The sequence below is a fragment of the Lepisosteus platostomus genome, chromosome 2 (genome assembly GCF_059453375.1).
Source record: "Lepisosteus platostomus isolate fLepPlt1 chromosome 2, fLepPlt1.hap1, whole genome shotgun sequence".
In the NCBI taxonomy this organism is placed as follows: Eukaryota; Metazoa; Chordata; class Actinopteri; order Semionotiformes; family Lepisosteidae; genus Lepisosteus; species Lepisosteus platostomus.
This window is the reverse complement of record NC_142612.1, coordinates 73,764,837-73,786,240: the sequence shown is the minus strand read 5'-3', so window position 1 is coordinate 73,786,240 and position 21,404 is coordinate 73,764,837. Positions and strand designations below refer to the sequence as shown.

General features: G+C 36.8%; 1 long non-coding RNA gene across 2 annotated transcripts in view; it reads right to left on the bottom strand.

The window, feature by feature from the left end:
• Positions 1-439: 439 nt before the first annotated feature.
• The window catches only part of LOC148677082 (uncharacterized), a 100,314-nt gene continuing 79,349 nt past the window's right edge, over positions 440-21,404 (bottom strand). For both annotated transcript variants that reach the window (XR_015929697.1, XR_015929700.1), the window contains exon 3: positions 440-532. This is a non-coding gene — a long non-coding RNA (uncharacterized LOC148677082). The remainder of the gene's footprint in view (positions 533-21,404) is intronic.

The window sequence follows — 21,404 nt, the reverse complement described above, 5'->3', positions numbered from 1 at the left end:
GTGCTCTGACCAGGAAAATAAATAAACAGCACTCTTAGCTTAATTCAGCATTAAACTCAATTTTTGGAAATTAGCATTTAGGATCAAAAACCCTGTGTTCAGGTTTTACAACGGATTAGTTTCTTTTACATGTGTAATGTTTTCAATGCTACAGGTTGATTAGTGTTATTGCCTTTTCTAAGCTTTATCCAATTAGTTTTGACTTTCGCAGATTTAAATAGTTGGGAGCCCCTACTCTGCTGTCCTAGTGTACAGCTCTTTTTTTAATGAAGTCATTCATTAAAAAGTCCCAGTCCCAAAGTCCCCGACGAGCTAGTTGTTTTAAATGTTGGTTATCAGCGGCTCGGTGTATGTGGCAAAGTATAGTGAACGTATACTGAAAGGACATGGAGGCTCAGACTGATAGATTGATGGTCTCGCACTTACAAAGGAGGCTTCATGGGGTCAGAGGTAACATCCGAGCAGACGTCAGCTGGGCACTCAACACCACAGCTTGAGAACTCCCGGTCAGTTCAGTCCATTCTGTCCAGAGCTGTAATGAAAAAAGTAATACCCTTTGGTTTCCCAGGCCAAACGAAATAATTACCACACCGCGATAATAAAAAATGGCCCTTTTCAGCCTCTTAGGCACGCGAGCCAGGGTAATTATTTGAAACCCTCTCTTTGTAAAGAAATTCTCCGCGGATTGGTGAGCTCCTTGTGAAAATGATACCTGGTCTGTGGTAAAACACCTGAGGGTAAACATGGGTAATGATGTACTTCAAGTCGCTAGGGCCCACTGCTCCTGATGCCATGAGAACAGTGCATCCCCCTAACGCGAACAAGGGACTTCTTTCTGTCACCTGAGGAGAGGCTAGGTGTGTGTGGGGACAGGCCGGTAACGGGTCATGCCTCTACTGACAACAGGTCGCTTCTTAAACTGTGACTGAGGTCTTTTTCGAAAGGGAAACGATTTGCTTTTGTTCTTCTTCTTTTTTTAATTACACCACTTTGTATTCCTGTCAATGGCTTTGGCATCAATGGCTTTTCTGTTGGGGAAAATGGCTTGTTTACTCATGGCTTCCACTCTCTGAAGACATGTCTTTGTCTGCAAAGTATGTTCAGTAAACACAATCTCAGAATGGGCCTGTCAAATTAAAATGCGGTGGAGTCAGCCACTTGAGGTTTTTCCTGAAGGAGATTTTAATGACAGGGTTCTGCGGGCATACTGTATGTGTTTGTTATGTTATAATAGTATGAAATTTAATCATTTTAGCTTTTTCATGTGGTAGTGTGTTGATTTGACTGATAGAAGAAAATATCCAAATTTGTGAAGTATGTTTATGTATATAAAAGGATATGAAAAACAAAAATGTTGTATTAATAAACACATAATTTGTCTGGAGGAATATTAGTTGCTGTAAGATGGAAGAATATTAGTTATGTTGTACATTCTGTTTTCATTAATGTTTTCCAAAATATTAGCTTATATAGTAAGCATTGAAGCTTCGTAATGGGATCCTATCATGAACCTTGGGAATGAGGGGATTTTAAAGAACAGGGGTTACTTTCCCTGTTTTTGAATAAAATGAAGGGATTGGAGGAGTCATGGGAGTACTTCCCCCTGTTGCCTTGTGATAAGACAGATGAGTTGAACATGAGATGAATGAAGTTTCCTTTTACTTTGGTTGAAAAGTAACCAAACCAACTCCACTGCATGGAGTTTTCCATCTGGTTCCTATTATAACCTTATACCATTTCTGTCCTCTGGTATTGTGTTCAGATTTCCCTGATGTATTTATCCTCAGGAGCAGGAGTTTTATCTAATAATATCTGGATTTCATTTAGTTACATATTTTAGAATGTAAAACGGATTTGTGTCAAAAGAAATATGTCAAGTTCCCAATAGAGGCTGTCTTAAAAGACATCAGTGCCTTTTAAATACTAAACTTTCGTTAGACGGATTATTTATTCTGTACTGCATATCTGTTTTAGTCTGTTAACTTGTGTTTTAAGTGAGAACACCTGAAACTTCCCTTACTTTTTACTGCATGCCTCTGTTTTTATAATTTTTTGTTGTTTACAGTACATACCACCTACAGTCCATAATCTAAATGAATTATAGACAGAGAGAGCATTTTCCTTTTGTCCTGAGAGGCTTGAATCACATAAGGGATGTGAACCTTTGGATTAATGAAATATTTTTGGAAGTCAGGGTTCACACATGCACTTATTATCACATGTAACATTTCAACAGAAGCTACAGTACAAGAGCAGCACGAGAGTCTGTTGTTATAAAAGCGTTTAGCCTCAGTCAAGCATCAAAGATAGTAGATATCTTTAAATTAATCTTAAGAAAATGTGTCTTGAAAAATATCTAAGAATGCATTCAAAGAATAACCCACCTAAAGGAGCTCTCACACTATGATGAACATTAAGAAAAAAAGATGTAAGTAATTGGATTCTGAGGAAATAAAAAAAGACATTCTAAAGACAATGAACGTGTTACACAAAGACTGTACGAAGTGTAGTAACAAATAGCTCCCAGATTATTAATTGATTACATCTAGTGACAAAAGTATGAAAAGCAGTAACAGCAAACAAATCAATTAATTAATGATTACATTATTAAAGTTATTTTGTATCATTATAGAAGATTTGAGAGCATTTTAGATATCACTATAATTGTAGTGGAACGTAATATGAACAATTACAGGATACAATAGTTGTATGATAAATCAACTACATTCTTGACTTATACTACCATTTTATCTTCTTAAATTCTGGAAATGGAAAAAAAATCTATGACAAGCAAACTATTTTTATTGAATTAACTTCACTTTTATTTTTGTAAATATTGTGCAGAAAAAGGCTTTTCAAATCACTGATACTTTTAGTATTAATGAACTTTTTGTATGACCAAAAACAAGTTTCACATCTCAGAGTTGTTTTCATTAATGGTAATTATGTTTGTAGCTCTACTGATTAAGAAGGTCAATGTTTGGGAACTAGTTTGGTGCTCCTGAATGCAATGTTATTTTCTGCTAATATTCTTCAGGCAGCCAAGCATTAAAAAACCATTACACCCGCACTCATTTAAGCAGCCGGGAAAAAGGCAAAATTCATAATAAGGACATTTTTGAATGGAAATAGTAAAAATTTACAGATTTTATAACAATTGCTTAGCATATTTATGAAATTATATGCATATAAATTAATTAGTATATCCATATAGAATAATGCAAATACGAACAAAATGTTTAAAACCATTTCTTCATGTGCCTGAAAAGTTACAAGTAAAATTGCTTTACTTCAATCTGTTCATTGAGACAATGTGGCCAAATCCAGTCCCAAACAGAATGTCTTCTGTGTTTTGTGGTCACTCAACAGAGCTAATTATTCACTCAAGAGGTCACAATTTGCTTCTGTCCCAATCTGTTGTCAGGATGATGATATAAAGAAATCTGATCAGTATGATAACATACCGATTCAATTGTGTCTGGATGGCCCATTCCATTGGAGTTATTTCCAATGGTAGACAAGGAGGAGAGTGGATAGCCTTGTCTAAGCAGTTGTGACTTGTGGTGCCGGGAGCCCATATTCTGGGACCATTGAAAAATAACAGTTTCCATCAAGGAAGGTTTCATGTGGCAGGCTGACCTCAAGGGTGGGCTGATTATGGTCCCATACCTGCTTCATGAATCATATTTATACAACAGCAGGAAAAAGAAGTACAAATGTGAGCACAATTGATGTCACATATCATGATAAAATTAAGAAACACAAAGAAGAGAGTACTGGCACCTTGCTTTCTGAATTCATTGATTCTTTGCACAAAAATACTTTGAAAGTCATTTGACTGTGGGTGAGAGCATTAACATATCTTATTATGACCATTTGAAACCTAAACAAGAGTTGGGTAAGGTCTGATTTTCCTCTTTTTAATTTGTGTGTAGAGTAATACTGTCGGTCTAGTGCCTTTGTGATGAGTGTATATGCTTTAAGTATATGTCTCGTGGTGTACAGCATATTATTAAGCTCTGAACTGTCACTGAATCATTAATCCTGCAGGATTGTAACATCCCCCTGACATTGTAACATCCTATAAAATCCCCAGAAATGTACCACTTTTTTTACTCATCAAACTGAAAAGTTAATACAAACTTTGTACCAGTACTTTACACTGGGCAAGGAATTTACTTGTTCCATTCTTAAAAACCAAATACACATAATAGCGTTGCATTAAAATACATTTTAATTAGAACATAAGAATATGGTGCCAAATGCCTAAACACCTGAAAGTGACAAACATGTATTTAGTTTCTCCCACCAGCACCTCAGAGTCTGGGAATGAAAACTATATGACTGTAACTTTCATACATGATTAACAGGACCATCTTGCACTTATCTACTCTAGGGTGTGCAGATCTTGATCGGGCTATCATCAGAAATGTCTTTATGATGGTTATTAATATGGGCACATCATTCCGGTCATGGAGGAAGTAAAAAATACTAATTTTCTATCAAGGTGTAATTTACCTTAGAAGCTAAAATTTCATATTATAGCTTCTAAGGTTTAACCAAACACAGGCATGTTTATAATGTAGTAGGACAGCCCAGGCCTGAAGTACTGTCACAACAATGCTTTTAGAGGTTCTGTTCCAGGTGCATAACAGTATACGATTTGTCTGTTTCAAAAATATTGCAATCCCTTTACTAGAACGTCTCATTGTTCTGCTCAACCACTATAAAGGGGCCACTTGTTAGCAACATTGCTCTGCCTGTTATATCATTGGTTGATTGAAAGAAAAGACCCACACCCCAACAATGCCATAATTTTAATTGTAGGTTTGACAAAAGTACAGAAAAATATATTGGTTTGGTAAGGAGGTGATAAGAATCTTCTGTAATCAGGCAATACATTTATCTCACTTCTCCTCACATCTCAGACAACAAAGGCAAATAACTCAAAGCTTTTTCCCTGTAGTCTTCAAATGTAATAGCATCAGTACGGATCATGCTACAGTAATCCTGGGTGGGGTTCATCTTTGGGACTCAGGTGTCTTCAGACAGCTGAGAAGTGACAGAAATCCCTGACAGCCCATTCCCTGGAGGATTTATTCAAATAATAAAATAAATCTTCCTAGTACAATGAGAACCATGTTTGGCCTCATTTCCAGTAAAACCTCCCATTCCATTCCTTCATACAGAACTGGTATATTTAATTTATACGGATTCTTTACTCTTCTGTAAGCATTACAAAATTGAGCATTTAAAATGGGTCATGCCTGCACGTTTTTGAACTACTGTATTCTGTGGAAGAACAGCTTTTTCTTAGTGTACAAATAACTATTGGGACTGCAGAAAGGAGTCTATTATCCTTTAGGGCCTTATATCGATCTCAAGTGTTCTTATCTTATTCCACATGGAGTAATATTTATGTGTGTCTGGTGTCACAAACACTAATCAAAATTATAGGAATAACATCCACATCCCGAATATATAATTCAGTGTTATACTCCCACGAGACATCATAAAACAGCAATGAACACAATTTATTTATTTGTTCTTTGTTGACTTGAATGTCCCCTGTGGTGTATGTCTGTGGTCCTAATCCATAAGAAATCTCAGTTCATTGATTTCTTAGCTTTAAGGTCTCCAAATTTAATTTTGTTTTTTTGTTAATAAAGATTTTGTATGAGGATATTATAACGATTATTTAAGCATTTGCATTTCTATATACAGAATGCAAAAACATTGAACGAGTCTTATCACATTGTCTGGCTTATGTTAAGATTTTTGTTTTAGGTGAGTGAAGTATTAAGGCAGAGCTATTGTTAAGTTGTTTCACTGAGTTCATTCACCTCATGTTGTGCCATAGAGGGTTGCTGCCAGTCAAAGTCAAAGTTAATTGTAATAAAACCAACATTTTTAGACACACGAGATCTTCGTTTATGAAGTATCATATTTATGACGCAGGTGGTGTAATTTTTTAGCTTAAGGCAGTAGATGAATATGAATTACTAAAATACTGATCAAGCTCCAAGGCCTACAGTACCTGTCCTAGTGAGCACAGGTGAAGCTTGACAGGAGTCTTACAGTCTTACAGGTCAGGGGGTGAATGACACCAGTCCCAGAAGGAAGCATTGCATTGAAAAGCAGGGATGGATGTATCGGAAGGTGAAGGAAAGAAAATTCAAAAGGCAAGAAATGGCTCTCGCTCAGTTTATTTAGTGCACAGAGAGCTGACATTCACCAGTGATGGTATATTTCTCACTTTATTCCATCACACAAGAGGGGAACATTAAACCCAAAAGCAATGCACTGCCATTCTGTATTTTTATAGGTATGGTGGTAATTTATGTTTCCTTTTGTAGTCCCTTAAGCCATCAAAAGTAGCAAAGGAAAATGCACCGGATAGTCACAATGTGGAATTGATTAGTATCTCATTAATGATGTCAAACAATGCATTTCAAATTAATTTTCTACAGAGCTGTATTCCACTGTGAATTTTTATTTTGCCATTATTCTGTCTTAAGGGGAACTGTCTTGTGTTAGCAGGCACGAGATACGCAGTAATATCCAAGGTGACATCTCTTGCCAGAAATACAAAACAAAAAAAAGAATAAAAATGAGTCTGGGACATTGCCGATGAGTTGATTTACTTTTTAGAAGTTGTTCAATTTGAGGTACTGTTTGGTTTCTTTATAAGAGGTTATTGAACTCGACACTTTAATTTTGCTTTTACTTACCATCTGTATTAACTTAACAATTTTCATAATGAAAAAAGTTCTGCTTATTTCACATTGGAAAACAGACTCACCTAAGTCTGAAATCCCCTGGCTGAATTCCTCCTTTAAATTCACAAAAAAGCAAGCTATATTTCATCAGCTACAACATTTCTTTGTCATGATAACATTCAAGGACAAATTCAAATAAAATGGACTAATAATGGGTGGATTAGTTAATGATTTAAGCTCCAAGGCATGGGAAATCTTACACCTGGCACACAGTTTCTGTTATTAAGTAATTTAGAGAAATATAATTTAACCTTTAAGGGAAAAAATGTACTGGCTCCATTTATCACGATAATGCAGAATATTAAACATGTGGTAAGCATACTTTAGGTATCATAGCTGAACAGTATTATATGGTAACGTGCTTAGAAAATACCTCACATGAGCACAGAAGTGCTGGATAAGAACACCTCCTCCACTGTTTTAATTTTAAAGTGTACAGTAGATCTGACAATAAATTACTTCAGGTGGGGAGCTGCGTCAGCATGCGTAGGCTGCAAAGGAACAAGTAACAGGTTTATTCCGTGCTGAGAAGAGAAGAAAGAAAACACAACGTTTTGGCTGTGGAGACTTCTTCAGGTGACCTTCTTCAGGTGTCACCTGAAGAAGGCTCCACTGCCAAAACGTTGTGTTTTCTTTCTTCTCTTTTCAGCATGGAATAAACCTATACTTGTTCCTTGACAATAAATTATCCTCTTGAAGCAATGTGTAGTACCAGAGGACTGAACCACATCAATCCATAAATCAAATTTAAACTTTTGCTATGCAGCAAACAGCCAGATATAGTTTAGAAATTATTAAGCAGTGGTGAAAAAGACAAAAAATTTAATAAAAACATCTGCTGTATTGAATGTCATGAGTACACAAAGGACAAACACTGACTTAATATTCTTTGTTTCCAAATATAATCCCATGCACTTTGAGGAGAACTACAAATGAAACATTAAAGGAAAGCCTGCTGGAGGTGAATTCACTTATGTGTTATAAAATAAGTGGAACAGAACAATGTGCCTGATCAGTGCTTTTTTAATGAGATGAAAGCTGATTAAGTATCATAAAAGGAGGGACCAATGAGGTGCATGCTTTGCATTTTTTGGAACACATCAGTAATCCTTTGCTATAGAGCAATAGCAATATAAATTACTGATCTTAAAATTCCTTCAGTGCAAGCAAGGACATAAAGCATGATGCATTGGCGCTGTATTCAAAGAAAGTGGGCAAAGCTGACAGTTTGTATGCAGGGCACAGGGATCGGTAATGGCCTTCTGCTGTTTTAATGCTACAAGACTCATCTGTCAACAATGCAAAGCAGATAATAGTTCAATATCTCACTCCCAGAGTGAAAGCCAAGTCGTGCCCCACAGGACACCAATAGCTCCCTGCTGTGGTTTCAAAAGGTTGCCGAGGTTATTACAAGGTAAACCTGAAGAGATTCAGGTCATTTATTTCACTTTTGTCCTACTTGAAATGTCTGTTTAGTACGTTTTTCTACATTCATATCCCAGTGCTTGTCTGGATTTTCAGTATGTACAAGGTGTCCAATTTCATCTCCAATTATTCTAAATTACTTTAAAATTAGCAATGCCTCTAGTTTGGCCTTGCTAAAGACTTTCTCAAAGGTGTTTTTGTGACAACACAACTCAGGCTGTACTCTTTTACGTTGAGACAGGAAAAATGGCTGTTATGTAATGACAAGAATTTTAAAAAATATCCTGTGGTATAATTTCACACAATAAATAAACATTGTCCTGCCCACCAAACGAGGTACTGCAAAAGGGCATGGCAAGCAATAACTTATAATTGCATGTTGTTTTGTACATGTTGTCTGCCCTGCTCATAATGAACTTAAAGCGATGTAACCAATGAAAATAAAGCATCATATATCCAGTTCTTTAGGGATTAAACCCAAGTACCTTGTGAATAGAGGAATGGTGTTGCGTTACTTCTCCTCTTTGGCAAAGCAATCATTTGCTTTTACGTTAATCTTTTGTTTGGTTATTCTAAATACTATCATTACTATGTGGGATTTGAATATTTGTAAAATAAACATGATGTGTATGACACCATTCCATCCCAAGACATGAAATCTCCACTCTTTCTGCTCTAAAGGAAGTGGGGCACTGAAGACACCACAGATGGTAAATTTTAATTAGAAAAGCAAGACTGATCTGGTCTGTTCTGCTGCTTTGTCTCACAATTAATGTTTGGTATACATTTTATTTAGAGATGACAATGATAGTAGCAGTACCTGTTGCAATGGCAACAATAACTGTAGCTTATACCATTTTACAAGACACATAAGCTAAGGAGGAACTTCAGGATGGGCAGATTTTACAAGACTAGTGTAGTTTTGCTGGGACACTGGAGTTTATACCCTTGTTCTTTCAAAAAGTGCTATGGCACAAATGACTAAATAGTCAGGACCACAGTTAAACATCTCATTTGAGGGTTATAGGTCAATTTGCATATTCACCATATTGGTGCATTGGTTTGGAAATTCTACTTCAGAGAAAACACCAGTCCACCAGCACAGCTTGCAGGAGAAACCTAGTTTTCCTTGGAAGCCTCCTATATCAATCTTGACTATTCCCATCCTTGAGAAACTTCCAACATCTGGCCACGAAGTGGTTGTGCAGTTGCTTAAACTTATATTTCTATTCTTGAGTAAGAAATATCAATTATGTAAATATTTTATTTCCGTTTGTGTTCTAGCTCACAGAACACCATTGGTTTGATGCACATTTTTATTAAATACCCAGATTCATTAAATTGCATACAAATTACAGAATAAGAAAAGCACTGTTTAAGACTACAGGAAACATAATTGCCCCTGTCTAACCCTTGTACACAGGTCACATCACAAAAGAAAGAAGAGAAAGAACAGTTTGTGTAAGCTTCTACACAGTAATTGATGCACAAAGCAGAGGTGGAGTCAGTCCTATTGCAAAAGCACAAGTCATGCTAAAAGAAAAGGGTCATTCCCATCCTGAATTTTGCTTTAATAAGAATGATAAATCAGAGGGATTTAAAAAAAAAAGTTAAAAAGGAGGTCAAGTATGAGCTGTACACAACACAGGGACAACAAGGAAGTAGCCTTCACCTGTCACTTTCAGAAAGTTATCACCCGCACTTGAGAATTCTTGGGGAGAGGAAGGACTGCCCCAGTACATCAAACAGATTGTCAACATGTTTTGCAGCAGGGGTCATTGGGAATGTTAAGACGGAATCCAGAGATGGAAAGTGCAGATTAGAGGTGTTTTTTTTCCCCAGCCATCCAGAGATATCTTACTGAAGATCCACAGTCTAACCCTTGCCCCATTCTTGTCTGCATACTGGCTTTCGGCATTTCTATCATTCTGTGCTGTTGCTTGTTTGAAGTTAGGCCGGAAAATTAATCAGGTACTGTCCTTGACATCCTGGTGCTATAACAATAATTGTTGCTTGGATTTGTGTTGAGCTTCTGTATCCCAAAGGTTCCCAAAGCTCTTCACATGCTCGTTTATGAAGGAACCTACTTCGTCTATGGGTGAACTGCAGAACCTACCTGGGTGTTTCTTCACAAATTAAATGAATTGTTCTGTAAACAAGAATGAGCAAAGCTGATGTGTAATGTAGCCAGAACATCAGGGTTAGGACCCCTACTCTTAAAAGTGAACTTTAATAACCAATAGAGGTCATGAACTCTGTTGAACATCTTGTCTGAAGGACAGCACCTCCTGCACAGGTCCTCTAGTCCACAGATACCCCTTACAGCAACATCCTGGCCTGACCTTGCTTAGCTTCTGAGATACAAGGTGACAATTCTGCAATCAATGCCAGCTACTTTTGACCTTTAGATCTCCTTCAAGACATTGATTCCAAATCAAGAGACAGCTTCCCTCAAGTTTAAGGCAAAATTTGTATTCTGGTTATACAGTGTTTACTCTGATTGTCTATATCCCTGGCTGTGAACGGCGCTTACCTCCCCCAACATGCATTCTGTGCCACAGTGACTATTTTTGCCTTTCGTATCCAATAGACCTGATTAGATGACCAATCGTTGACATTTCTTTCATGCATCTGGTGACAAGATAATTTGTCAGCTCAGGTTAAAATATTGAATTACAAATTTCTGCCAAGCAGCTATTGTTGCTCAATGTAATACTCAAACACTGAAAGGGGGAGTGGCTCACAGCTGACAGGGAAAGCTTTTCTAACTCTACATGACAGAGTCTGTGCAGTGTGTTAATACAAAGTGTATGCGCCTCAGACAGCAGCTACATCTATGACTGGGAAAACTACTAAGACTGGAAATATTGATGCAATAAGAACATTAATCACAATAGAAAGAAATAACAACACCGACTAGAACAAATGCTTCCCTTTCTGAAATAATAATGATCGGAGTTCAGCCTTATTTCATCTTATCAAAGTATTATAAATGCAACACTAGTTTTGACAATGCTCTTCTCTAGAATGTGTAATCACGTACAGTAGTCTATGTCACGGGTTGGTGTATAGAACACATCAGGCACAGTGAACTTTTTGGAGATTGTTGACAGATTTTGTACAGCACATCATCTGTCATTTTCAGGGAATATAAACAAATAATACTGGTTAAGAAAGGCTTTGAAAATTGACAGTTGTCTTCAACGTGTTCTTATTCTGACATTTAAAAAAAATACATATTTTTATTTCATTTAAGAATTGAATATTTTAAAAAAATATTTCCACAAAAGCAAAAAGACTCTCTTTTGAAAACACAACTGCACAGAAAAACCACAAGAGCATTGCAGCATTGCTGGAAAACCTTTCTGTAAAGCATTTTTGGGCAAGGGTCAAGCACTGATTAAAAATGTTCACAAATCTTATGTGTGTTGAGATTTTTATTAACTGTTAATACCAAACAGCTTATCAAAGGTTCATTGTTTGAAAAGTACATAAAAGTACTTGACACATCTACTCTGGAGGCAGATCATTTGTTATGTTAAACTGAATGCACAAAAAGAGGATTCTTTGAGGAAATAAACTAGTTTTCAGATGTATTTACCAGGAACACATTTAACACTACACAAGTAGGTGTCTTTCTTAGCACTATATCTGTCTAATCAACTCAGTGATTTAGAGGCCCTTGTCTAAAGGTAATTTTTATAATGTATTTTATAATTTATAGCCCTCAGAGAACTGAATATGCAGCTTATTTTTTAGATTATTATTATTCATAAATTCGATGTGTTCACTATGCATAGTTCTATTCTATTTAACTTACAACTGTAACAACAGTTTAGTTTCTAAGCATTTTATAATTTTAAGATTTATTATTTGCATAAACCAAATTATTTTGTTTAAACCAAAATGTGGTTAAAGTGAAAACATGAACCTAATTACAAGGTTTAGAATACACTTATAATGAACATAGTAGAACAGGGAAGAATGTTTCAATATCACTATAATTAATAATTCCTGGTGTAGTGCTGAATTCTGCTAATTGTTTATGATTAGATTTTGTTGTAGGATTTCCATGCTGTAATAAAATATAACTTTTATTAAATAGTTTCAAAAAACTATAAAATTAATCTAGACAGTTTCTTGGGTCTTAAATTTGTTAAGTTATGGGTCTCTTACTATCACTTTTTTCAATTGTAAGCAAGTTGTTCTGTAAAGTCTTCCAGAAAGAAAGACAATTATTCAGTGCTACATGGCTTTATGATAGAGGCATTATAATTTTCTGTCTTCTGGGTTTTCTGGTTAAGTCCAGCTTTGTTATCAACACTTGTGTTTTAAAATGAAACAGAACACAAATGATACCAATAAATTCTTCAGTACAATCCCTCGTCTTTGAAGAACCCAAGCAATCTGTAGGGCCAGCTTCACTTCAATTCGCCACACCTCATTGTACTGGAAGGCAATTACAGCACGGATATCTGTCAATGCTAGGCTTGGCATCTCTGCATTAGTCATAAATTAAATCCTCAGAAGTCAAGACTCCCTGCCCTCATTATTTCCTGACAGATCGCAAGTTAAATGATAGCACTGAGCTACACCTCTCACAGTTTGATGCTTTTTGCAGAGCTTGTGATACAGAGGAGGGAAAAATAAATGATGATGTCCAAACAGTTTCTTAATCCCATTAAACCACAGAGGCCATGTTCAACTGTATGGAGTGTGTGCTTTGGATTACAGTAGATTTACATTTAGCTCAGAGGGAAACGTCTGGTGAAAGTCTCCCTGCTTGGACAAAAAAAAACATTTCTCATTCAAGCCTTCGATATGGTTGTATGTGCTTCTGCGCATAGAGAAAGGCAAGTTTATAGCACAATTTTCATAACTGATGTTTTGGCATAAACAAGCTGGTCTTTTTGTGATATGTAATAACCAGTTTGAAATGGAAGTTTTGCAAGGTCCATTATGTGGCAATTGTATGTATAAAGCTAATTTGTAAGACAAAGCATTGAAAACAATGATTAATGAAACCAAGAATGGATATTTAAATCACATATCCATTTGCTGTTTGTTTGGAATTCTTTATTCTATTTACTTTACAAGTATCCACAGTATAAACTATACTGCTTGAAATGCAGGAGTTGGGCCCAGGTACTGTACAGAAGGTTACTTTTCAGTTATGTTGCTTGTTCTAGCAGTTTATGAACTGACTGAGTCCCTTGACAATTCGACTGTGTTTTCTTTATTAATAGGATCATTCATTAAGACCAGTTGATTTATCTCCTATTTTGCTGTTAAACAGGCAACAGCTGAGTGAAATTAAAGCACAATTACCATAGTGTACTTTGTTTCCTAGGAATTGACAACAAATGGAAAATGGCAAGGATCAGAGGGAGATTAAGGATCATAATACAGAAAATTGCTGCAGCACTTGGTATCATTTTTTAACATTGGTAATTACTGTCAGCACTTGATGGATTTATATATACAGCTATTAGTATGCCACATTTTTTTCTTTCAGTTACTATTGTAGAATAACAAACGCGAATGAAAAAACCCAAGGAAGCACTTCATAAAGTAGTGGCTGGATATAGGTGTATCTCATATTAACAGTATCATACTGTATATTCCACTACATTTAGGTTGAACCTGGGTTTATATGTTATACAACTTTTAATAGTTGTATTTAAAATATTGCCATGTCACCTGCTACTACTACACTAGCTGTTGTAGAAACTCCAGTGGGCCAAATATCAAAGTCACAAGAAATTTAGCCCAACAAGCTTGGGAATGGTGAATCTTACGATTTGCCTGAAAAAGAAACACTCTTCAAGGGTTAAGTCAACCTGATTGCTGTATCTTTACTTGGAACAAAAAAAAAAGAACAGAAAGAAAAGCAAAGTGGAACATACAGCCAGGAAACAGAAATCAAGGCCAGAAATGAGAACCACAGGTGATAATCAGACTAGTTTAGATCGCCCCAGCTCTTTCTCATACTCTGCACTTAAATACATAATCGAAACGACTTTCATATTTTCCTTTAATCTAAAAGCAGATTTCTCTCTCCCTCCCCCTGGGGAGAACTTCTCTAAGCCACTCTAAAGCAGCTTGGTACCAGGTTTGATTACTTCATTTGCCAGGGTTTCCTACTGTTTCTTGACTTGTTTTTCCTCTACAGGGATCCTTCATTTCATGTCATGTGAAACCTTTCGGATTTATGATGATGAGAGGATTTTAGCTCGGCTTTACTTGGGACGGGGCCCTCCACTTTCCAATGCATTTACAGGAGATCGTGATAAAATGTACAGCATCATTAAAGAAATAATTCCACCTACTCTAAATTCAGTCAGTCAAAATCCCAGAACTGTAGATTATGCCTGTTTATATTCATTAATTCAGATCCTCTCTTTCTTAGCATTGTGGTTTAAGCTTTTTAAGTACATATTCTTAATTACTGGACAAGAAGCATGCATCATTAAAAATTAATATACATTGAGGTTATTTCATGGTTTGTATTCTGTGAGCAAGTATTTGCAGAAGTATAGATCACTCATGGAGTACACACTGTATAAATGAAACAGATGGGAAATGTACTGAACACTGAAAAAGGATTACTTAAAAGAAATCTAACTTGTTCAGAGGCAGAGGGAAGAACTGTCAGTTCTTAAGAACACTTAAGAAGTAAGCATAAATAACAACAAGAAGTAATGGATACTAAAAGGCTCACTGTGGCATTTGTCAACTACCCAGTTTTGCATTATGATAATGCATTCATGCCGAAAAAAGCCACTTGAAGCTGCGCCACAAATGAATTATTTTCTTAATAGAAAGGAATACATTGTATTTTTGTATTATTCATATTGGTCAGTCCATTGCAAACAATACCTCCCTTCTATACATATAAAGTATTGAGTAATTTCAAGTAAAGTTGCTTTTGTAACAGTAGCTCTCTGAAAAAAGGGCTCAAGAAGCAAATACTGTTATTCTCTCTGATGCGGTTTGATGTGCTTTATGAGCTCTGATCTGCTAACACGATGGACATTCTATTTTGGGGGGCTTTGCTGTACACTGCAAATTCTTTTCTTCTTATTCAAGAGCACACAGCAGCCTTAGTGTGGCACAACTGAAAGTTATGACCCTTCTGAATTAAGAGTAGTGCTGTTAGACTTCATGAGAAAACACTCTTTCCCAAAGGAACATGCTCTGTCAATTAAAGAAGAATCCCCAGAGCTCACACTGGAATCTGTTTGCCTTCGGTGCAGATGTATGGGATTAAAAAATTGCACAGCAGCAAAAACCTGTTAGTTTTCTAAATGAAAACAGAGGCCAGTTATGGATGCTGTATGCAGTATAATCCTCAAATAACACTGCTCTGATTTTTCTTTTTCTTTTTCACATGTACCCTACAGCCCATGTATTTTCTTTTGGCAGCTTCCATTTAACATCGAAAAAATACAGAGCAGCTGTGTGTTTGCACGGCAGAAAGGGTCTTCAATAATCATTGACAATAGCTTTTTTGTGGTTAGTTTACTGTATACGCTTTGCTTCTGTACGAGTAATGGCAATAATCAGATAATATATTATTGTAGAACCAAATAAAAAGAAAACTGTCAGGTGCTATTAATGTGATTTACTTTGTATTTCCAAAAATGGGTACAAATGTGTATTTCATCACCTATATACAGTATGACTTAATAACAAGCTGGGTAATGTAAGGATTAGAAAAATTATATCAGCTCAGAGCATTTATCCATTGTTCTGTTGCCAGATGACACATGAAAACAAAATATTCTGTAGTGCCACAGGTCATTATTAGCATTATCTTGGGTCAAGTCTGGTGTGTATAAAGATTCAGCGCTTGACAAGCTTGGATCCCCCCATTCTGGCTTTCCAGCATTCCTCTACGGCACAGACAGACAGAGCTTGGGACTGTTGCCAGCACAGCCTTGACCCCACTCAGTTCAGACCACCCGATAAGCTTATTTAATTGACAGGAGAGGCTCTTCCACTAAGACTTTACTCATTTATTCCTTCTGGCAGCAAGACTAGAGGGCAGAGCAGACACGTTGAAGATGAAATAAAAAGATTTTGACCTCAGGAAAAATATTTAAGAGGACTGATATCATATCTAATACTTTTGAGATGGAAATCTGCAAAATTAGCACTTAAATGTAACATGTGATTACAGTCAAAGGAAAACATTTGAAAAGTACGAGAAGTATTAAAAGATTGCAGGACCCCAAGGAAGCTTGTTTTATTGCTGAAATAAAAGTCATTCAAAGTAACTTTTCTCGACTGATGTCAATTACAATCCCCTGAAGTGTAGGGATTAAGAATTAACATGCTGTTTGTGAACATTTACCAATTTATTCATTCAGACCAAGATCACATTTTTCTTTGTGGTTTTTTAAGGGATTCGACACTGCCCTCTGTTTAAAAAGGAGAAGGAGCAGTTTTAGGCCTGGGTGGGAGATTGTTAGAATCTGTGAATGTCAGCTGTATAACTGGTGGTGTCTTTCCTTTTCAGAAATTGATTCAGGCAATTCAGCTTACAGGAAAGGTATAATTACACTCTGTGACCTCTAAAGGAAGGTGGGCTATTTCAGCTCTCCCAGGATCACACTGAATATTGACAACAGGACCATATAATGTGTGCTGCTTGAAGAACAATAATAAAAGAAATACTTGCCTATCTCAGCCAAGTGTGTCCTTGCCTAACGTTTCTTTCTAACTTGTGCAAGGTCCAAATGCACGAGGCTTTTAATAACACAGATATGGAGCTGAATTATTTACACAGGTGGTGCTTGACTATGATTAACTGAGCACAGTAAATGCAACATTTATTCCTGCAAACAGGCAAAACATTGATTTTACACGGTATGCCTTAATATACAAGCATGCCACTCCTGAAATCCTTAGAACATTGGACCAAATGGGACAGAAACAAGTCGTAAACAGTTATTAGTAGTATTGTCCAGAAGAACTTTGGTTTCTCATCCATTATGTTCAATCTAGGTACTATACAGTATGTGGTACATTCTCCAAGTCCCTTACTGAGCAATAGTGATACAACATAGGTTTGTGTTAGTGATGTTTAGAGACTCTTTGTCCAGATATAGAATAGGGGCCATTGTTATAAGAGGGTGGTCAAGAAACTGTGTTCTTGACAACTTGGTTTTCGTAAGTGCATTGCCACTGAGCAGCCTGTCTTAGGAGCTGTTCTGCTTAGTCCTTTCGATGAGATGTAAAACCGAGGTCCCGACTCTCTGTGGTCATTAAAAATCTCTGGGCGCTTCTAAAAAAAAACGGGGGTGTTACCCTGGCATCCTGGCCAAATTTCCCATTGTCCTTTACTAACCATGGCCTCCTAATCATACCCATCTATGAATTGGCTTCATCACTCTGTTCTCCTCCCTACTGATAGCTAGTGTGTGGTGAGTGTGCACTATGGCTGCTGTCGCATCCAAATGATGATGATGATGATGATGATGATGATGATGATGATGATGATTATTATTGTTGTTGTTGTTGTTGTTGTTGTTGTTGTTGTTGTTATTATTAAAAACAGTGTTGGGCTAGTCCATCAGACACCAGTGGACCAAAGAAAGTTCTCTTCTCCCAGCTCAGCCAAAACAGTCACAGCAGAGGGGGATGGAAGAACGATCTTTAAGAGATGGTAAAAGTATGGAGATGGTAAAAGTATGGAACAGTGATTAGTATTCTGGAGTACCAATTGAAAGGTTGTGTGTTCACTGCACTGCAGACACTGCTGGTGCACCCTCGAGCAAGGTACTTCATATAGATTGTTCCCGTGAAATACCCAGCTGAATAAATGGGAACTTGGGATAAAAGCATCAGCCAAATAAATTAGTAATTAGTAAAAGCAAACATAAAGAAATGCGGCATTGACATCAAGTCCTGTCGTGGTCTTGATGTGCTCTTTCAGATCTTTAACATCAACGCGCCAGAACAAGGGAACACAGTGAGACCGAAGAAAAGAGCTCATCATGACTGGATTGACATCCAGATACCCCCCAAGAGAACACAGGCTCATCTTGCCAGAGAGTGTGCAATTTTTGCATTGGACTCCGTTACCTTCAAGTTCATGGAAGACAATTATCTCCATCATTAAAGGATATCCAATAAATGATGACTAATACGATCATTTACTATTCCTGACACTCATAATAATCTTTAATTAGCCATTCTAATGCTCCATATTTCTCATGGGACATGACATTAAGATTTTCTACTGTAGATCTTGCTAGATGTTTATTAATTGCAGTGCATTTTTAAAGTACAACTTTTAATTTAGGAATTGTAAAAGCCTACATTTGTACTAATACTAAGATTCCAAAATGAAAAGAAATGGAAGGTTTTTCATAGATTTATTGAAAGAATGTTTATCTCCTCTAAAATGTTAAGGGAGCCTCTTCATTCAGGAGAGCACCACCATGGTGTTAGCACTAATCTGCTGTCACGCTACGTTCCCTGTGGCAACTTGTTCCTTAAAGTCCTCAACAACCGTGCTTAACATAAACACATCTTGCCTTAAGGCTGAAGGCAGCCTTAAAAGAGCTACAATGACTAAATAGCTCCTTATCAGTAGTATATGTAAAACACAAAGGCCTTTTTTATTATGTTCAGAGCAGTGCAGTGGAGTCTTTACAATGAAGGGCAAACTCTTAAGGTTTATCAAAGGCCGACAGTCCCTAGAGTGGTGTCCTAAAGCTGACCCTTCTCTTTCCATTATCCATGACTGCTGGCTTGTCTTAACAGAAAAAGTTACTTATCTGGACAGGAACACCATCAAGGTTAATTCTTGGCAGAAGTCTTAGCCTTCTACAACTGCTGAGATTTAGGTTATATTTGAATCTTCTTGAATCTTCCCAGTGGGAAGATGGTCTCCCAGCACGGTTTGCAGCACCAACCTGGTCTTCCTTGGTACTGACCGGGCTCAGCCTTGCTTAGCTTCTTGGATCTGAAGAGATCAGGCTAGGAGGTGTTAAATTCTGCTGCCAAAACATATCTAATCTGTTCTAGAGTAAGGAATGTAAATTATGTAAAAATAACTTTTTTCAATGTTGTGGGTAATACAACCCCATGGCTCATGTACATTGTTCTTAAATACCCAGAATCAATATGTACATCACATACAAGTCACTGAAATAAAAAGGAATTATTTTAAGACAGCATGCTGGGCCTACTGTGCCTATAACATCGGATCAGAAGTGTATCGGTCTTCAATCAGAAAGGGATCTCACAGCAGCCAAGTAAAAATAAAAAGCATGACAAGTAAATCAACTCTACATCTCCTTACTATTTTCATTCTTCGACTTAAAATTTGATATCCGTTTCATGCCGGTTCAATGAAACATTTTTTTAAAGAAATCATGTACACTTTCTGAACTGAGATACATTGGTAAAATTAAAAGTGACTTGCAAAACTGAAGATTTGAACATTTGAACCTTCAACGGCAATGTGGTTAAAATTTTAAAGTCATGGTAAGGCACGAAGGAGCTTTAAAGCTTCAATCCAGTTAATCTTTTCTCTCCAATGCTGAAGATTAAAAGGGAGAAAAAATGGAGAAAAAAATGAGGATAGCTGATAAGGGTTCTGGATCAATAACAAAGGAGTGAAATGTCTGAGAATTATTTTCTTCACTGACCTAATAAAACCCAACAGAGGACACCCCACCCACACACACTACATACAGTATCTGCAATGGCCTCCCTCCACCCTCCAAACACACTCATTCTCTATCTTTGCGTATCCTTTTTGGAGTTTGGGTCCACTTCCTTTTTCCCGAACTAAGCTATTTGCTAGGAATCGGGGTGACATTAATATGGAAAACTGCTGCAATGCGTTTATTTTTAGATGTATTATTTCTTTGGAGCCAAAGCTGCTTCTGATTCCCAAAGAAATATAAACAGAGGATTTCCTTACTGAACTCAACTTCCTCTTCATTCAAAGTGTCAGAAACTGTAAACACAGCAGCAGGCTTCTTGAATGCGTCTTTCACTTTTTTATTCGTGTAAAGATGCGTTGATTCAAGGATAATACCAGTTCAAGAGTTTATTTAGATTGTTTCTGGCTTATTTAGCTTGCATTTCTCTTTGATTTTCGCTAACAGTGTACCTTTCCAGGACTGCCTGCAGCATTACCTGCTGGGAAAAGACGGTACTGGAGTAACTCCAAACTCTCCAACTGTCACGGCTCATCAGTGGCTGTTTTCAACAGCATGTACGCCAGCTGGTTTAGATTTCTGGCAGTTTTTGAGGAGGGAAACTTGTCATTTCTATATTGTCCAGTCACATTAAACCGTTGCCGAAGGACTTCAACTCTTTTAACGTCATAACCACCTTGGTGAGCTCAAAGAGTGGGAGTGATGATAATGATCCATTTTATTTAAGAGCAAAAAAAGAAAATAAGAAACAGCAGCATTTTGTTTAGAGAAATATAGAGAACATAAACAGTGTTAGAAGGGAGAGGAGGCCATTCTCTCCTGTAGTCAGTTTGATTAGTAGTAGCTTGATCCACAGCTTGTGGTATCAGTTTTGACTGCATGGCTGGGTAGCTTGTTCCAGGCCACCATAACTCTGTGTAAAAAAGTGATTTACTTTCTTGGCTTATGTCCTCTGGTTCATGTTTCATAGTTGATTCCAAAGACGTTTATTTGGTTAACTATGTCAATTCCTTTGACAATTTTGCATCTTAAATCAGGGATCTTTGTAGTCATCTCTGTACAAAATAAAAAGTGACAGTTCTTTTTGCCTTTAAGTGTACTATATTCCTGTAAGCCCTGGACTATATGTGGTTGCTCTTCTCTGGACTGATTCCAGACCAGCCATATCTTTTAAGTAGTGTATTAATCACCATTGTACTCAATTCAGTGTCTTAAAAATTACTGTAGAGCAATCCGACTGATTTCACAGGCTCCATGTGCCTGACCATTTTTCATATTATATCTGTAGATTTATCATCTTACACTACCCTGCAGCTGTACAAGAATGCCAGTCCAAAATTTCTTTTTAACTTCCCTTGCACTGATAACATTCTTCTGGCATTCACACATACAGTCATTCACAAAACCTATCTGATAAATGTAAACGTATTTCTATTGAATTGTAACTGGCGTATCTATTTCATTAAAGTAAATATTATAATCTTAAAACAGAGACAAACTGTATGGCAATTTAGGTTCT